At 46.2% G+C, this 4,846-nt stretch overlaps 1 pseudogene; it reads left to right on the plus strand.

Annotated features, from left to right (window-relative positions):
• Positions 1–2,829: 2,829 nt before the first annotated feature.
• Positions 2,830–3,891, plus strand: LOC120877366 (annotated as a pseudogene).
• The last annotated feature ends 955 nt before the right edge of the window (positions 3,892–4,846 follow it).

The following is a 4,846-nucleotide window of genomic DNA, read 5'->3' on the forward strand; positions in this document are numbered from 1 at the left end:
CATTTAAGGGATCCTGAGCCAATGACCACTTCCAGAGCCTCCTCTGTAAAACGTGGATCGTCTCAGCAACCTTACAGGATTCTTTAGAGACCATATGAAATTGTGTCAATGTACTGCTCAGCACAGACTTTAACAATGTACTGGAATCCCACATTTAGATGGTTCCATATGACTAGCACAAGGGCAGCGCTATGTCATACTCAAAATCTCTGCATCCCTGAATGCATGGCTCTGGAAATGAAATAATAAATCAATGAACAGTGTCTACTAAATGTTCCTAATTTTATGTGAAAGGCAACCAAAGAGATGAGACAAAGAAGAGAAGAAGGGAAAACAGTGAGAGGCGTAAGGAGCTGCAGAGAGGCAGCATTTACAAGGAGCAGCAGGAGAGTGGGCAGCCGCCCTCCAGGAGCAGATCAGAGTTAGCACATGAAGGCGTAGATGAGAACAACAGCTGAGGTTTACTTAACAGAAGTGGGGGGCCAGAACTCTCACCTTGCTGCACCTTGATAATCTGCAAAGGTGAGCCACACTGAAGACAAATGTTTTTATTAGAACACTGTAATAATAAAACCGAACTCTCTGGGAAATTCCTGCCCATTTCTAATCTGAAAGATGCCAATCAAAATTTCCACTGCAACCATGTAGAATAAGCCCTAGGGCACTATCTCTGCAGAGTACGGAACCATCCAGCAGCTGAGGGAGGCGGCTCCTGTGTGTGGCTTGGCATGGCATCCGACTAAGGTCATAGAGGGAGGTTCTGAGTGGCCACATGCACACAGCACGAGCGCACCAGGAACCTGCCACCCTCCAGTACATTCTGGCTCTCCCCCCACAGAAGGCAAAGGACAGACGCACAGGAACAGTTTTACTGTACTCAGAAAAACAGACACGTGTGCTTTGCCTTATGACAGCAGTCAGTGTGACAGAAATGAAACCTACAAAGAAGATTAAGACAGTATGAAAAGTGGATGAAAACCTAAGAAGTCATCAGGTCATGGATGCCAAGGGCCAGAGAAGGCTAGGTGGTGGGTGGAACAAGAGCGCCCACCACAGGAGCACATCAGCAGATGAGAAGAAAAGAGGAAAACCATTGTGAGTTTGATGTTAGCTTAGTAAGAGGCACCATGAAGAATCAGAAGGACAGCTAACCAGACTCAAAGGGTGCAAGTGCTGTGCAGTACTTACTGGGCAACCAACCCCTCCATTTACGCAAACAGGTACCAATCCACCTCGTCGTTATGATTCACGCCAACACTGTTCAGCAGTACAGGTGTAAGCAAAAGGACAAACAGGTCAGGAGTGACTTAAAACCTGGACCACAGATTCCACATGGATAAGAGGGAACAAAGGCAGGAAGGAACTAAGGCTGAGTCTCAGTGAGAACAAACGTGAGGCGGAGGGTGTAACTGGATGGATGAGAGGGGGTGGTCAAGGAAGGAATTTCAGACTTACTGATCTGAGCCGTGAGTGGACAAGGTCTAGGAAGTGGGGAGCTGAGGGGAGCTGGGGAGAAGCTCACTGGTGATGACAAGCAGTCATGAAAGCAAGTGGATGATCCCATGAAGCTGGGCCAGGGTGGAGGACGATGAGGCAGTCAGCGGTGATGAGTGGGAATAATGAGGACGTCAGCAGGTAAGAGTCGCCTGCTGGGGTACAGGGTGTGCAAGGACGGTTACACACAGGGCTGAGTCTCCACAGAGTAGGGGGTGGACCGGAAGGTGGAAAAGCAAGGATCCAGCACAGCCTGGCCGGCAGAGGCCACCAGCCCAGCTTCTGAATAGCTTTTCATCTCTGTAATGATGAAACTAATCTACCTAAATCAGGTAGTTCTGCCCATTTTAAACCTGAAAGATGTACTCCAATCTTTCCCTTGCATGTATAAAAAATAAACACTAGTAGTAGACTAGTAGAAAAACTCAGGTTTTCCAAGATAAAATCTTCAGTGACTGGGCATTCATTGTAGAATCTTCAGAAGTTCACATATTTATCCTACATGTCTATAGAGTACAACTAGATTAACATTTCTATTAGATTTTCTCAAAAGCCATGTTTGTTTGTTTTTTTTTTTTTTTTACCATAGCTTTTATCATCTGGGAACAAAGATCCGCCTCAAAATTGGAGATCTTTTTCCTTATCATTTAGATCGAAGATACAGGGATCTGGTAAATTTCTACTATCCCCTCATCTTCCAGTATTCGTCACTGACTCCACCTATGAATTTATTTACGATGCAGTCTTTACGTTAATGAAGAAGTATTTCCTGGAGAAATGTTGACTCCCCCAGCCCTCTGACGGAGATGGCAATGGCACCCCACTCCAGTACTCTTGCCTGGAAAATCCCATGGACGGAGGAGCCTGGTGGGCTGCCGTCTATGGGGTCGCACAGAGTCGGACACGACTGAGCAACTTCCCTTTCACTTTTCACTTTCACACACTGGAGAAGGAAACGGCAACCCACTCCAGTGTTCTTGCCTGGAGAATCTCAGGGACAGGGGAGCCTGGTGGGCTGCCGTCTATGGGGTCGCACAGAGTCGGACACGACTGAAGTGACTTAGCAGCCAGCCCTCTGAACAGGACGTGTTCAGGGATCCTCTCCTCTGGGAAGACAGCATGATAGTACAGCTCCATTCCCCAGCCCCTCGGGTGGATGTCCCCTTGTTCTGCCAGAGCATTCCATAGGCAGCTCTCTTTCTGTATCTTACTGCATTTGACTGTCAACCAAAACAAGCTTTATGACCCTGGACAAGTGCTTAACCTCTCTCTGCCCTAATTTATCCATGTATAAAAGAGAGAAAATAAGAGTCACATGGTTGCTGGGCCGGGGAAATGGCAGCTCCATGAGAGAGCAGGGCTTTGGGTGAAGGAGAGAGCACAGAGGAAGCATTTATGACCTTCTGATTCCTTGGTGGCTCAGACGGTAAAAGCATCTGCCCACAATGCGGAGACCCGGGTTCGATCCCTGGGTCAGTAAGATCCCCTGGAGAAGGAAATGGCAATCCACTCCAGTACTCTTGCCTAGAAAATTCCATGGATGGAGGAGCCTGGTGGGCTACAGTCCATGGGGTCACAAAGAGTCAGACACGACTGAGTGACTTCACTCACAGTGAGGTGAAACAAATAGAGAAGATAGATTCAGTTCTAATGTCCAGAAATCAGATTGAAAGACTAACTCGTCCTGGTTCTTCCTACTTCAATTTGAACCCATTTGAGGTTCTTCAGATAGATCCCAAAGTGACAGATGAAGAAATAAAAAAGAGGTTTCGGCAATTATCTATACTGGTGCATCCTGACAAAACTCAAGATGATGCTGACAGAGCACAAGGGGCTTTTGAAGCTGCGGACAAAGCTTACACGTTGCTACCGGATCAGGAACAAAAGCAGAGGGCCCTAGGTGCAATTCAGGCAGGAGAAGATGTGGAACACACCGTTAAAGAGCAAAAAAAGCAATTAAGGAAGGAAGGCAGGCCTACAAATGTGGAGGAGGATGACCCTGAGCTGTTCAAACAAGCAATATACAAACAGACCATGAAACTTTGCTGAGCTGTAAATTAAAGGCCAAAGAGACGCACGAACGGAAGCAACAACAGGAGGAAGAGATTGAAGTTCAAGCAAAAACCAAATGAGAAAGGGAGTGGCAGAAAAATTTTTAGCAAAGTCGAGGTGGTAGCATTCACAGCTGGTGAAATTTCCAAGCAAATACAAAAGGAAAGAAAGAGAAGAAAAACCGGACCTTCCTGAGACCACCGAAAGTAAAAATGGAGCAGCCTGAGTGACTGCCAAGGGTCACAGCCAGAGAACCTTCCCCAACTGTCTCCCTCCTGCTTTGAAGGACTCATTCTTTCCTCCCATTTTCACCCCAACATAGAGTAGTATTTGCTTTTTAGTCCATTTTGTTTTCAATACAGTTTAATATCGATCAGAGTAATTCTTTTGTATGTTAAAATGAGGGGCTCGGTTTAAAAAGAAACTTCCCCGCAACGCTTACCCCCAGACCAACTGGGACTGGAAGGGGCTGCCTTCTCTTCCCACAGCCTGTAACTTAATGTTCTGTATTTCACTGAAGTGTGATGGTTAGAAATGTCAGGTGTAGTTTGTAGAAGTCATCCAATTAAACATACTGCTGACAGTGGTGTCGCCGTGACTTCAGAGACAAGCCTGGCCCACCTTAGGAAGCCCCCTCGCTTCAGTTGCTTGCTTCCGGCTGTGGCGTCCTTCGAAGCCCCAGATCAGATGGGAAGGCAGCGGACACCCAGAGCAGTCCCTGGACGCCCTGACGTCCCTGGAGTTTGGCATGTGCTTTCCCATCTGACTGGCCAACCCGTATGGCATGAGGCTCCAAGCCACCCAACCTGTTCACTTTCCAAAGAGCTAGCCGTTCTCCATCCCATAGCGTGGTGTCCTTGCCTGTCTGCATTTGTTAGTGGTAATATTCTGTATGTGTAATACATTTTTATGCCCTAAAAAAAAGAATAGAGGAAATAACAGTACAAACATCCCAGGGCCTTTGGATTAATTCACGAGATAAAGTGAATGCCTAGAAAGCACTTGGAGCAGTTTCCAGCACACGGTACATGCAACAGAAGTGTTTGCTGTTCTTATAACAATGCTTATTTGCATGTCTTTCCTTCTGTCCCATGTGAGCACCTTTAAAATAAGAGATTAGGTCTTAATCTTTGTATCTCCAGGGCCTAGTACTGTGACTGGCAAACAGGAGACATGAGATGAATTAACGCCATGAATCAACTGGTAAACCAATTTTTATTTCACAAAAAAAGTAGAAACATAGATATTAAAAATAAGCCAAAGCGTTACCCTATTTACAACCCACCTTGTTTAAAAATAA

This window comes from Oryx dammah, unplaced genomic scaffold (assembly GCF_014754425.2).
Source record: "Oryx dammah isolate SB20612 unplaced genomic scaffold, SCBI_Odam_1.1 HiC_scaffold_18, whole genome shotgun sequence".
NCBI lineage: Eukaryota > Metazoa > Chordata > Mammalia > Artiodactyla > Bovidae > Oryx > Oryx dammah.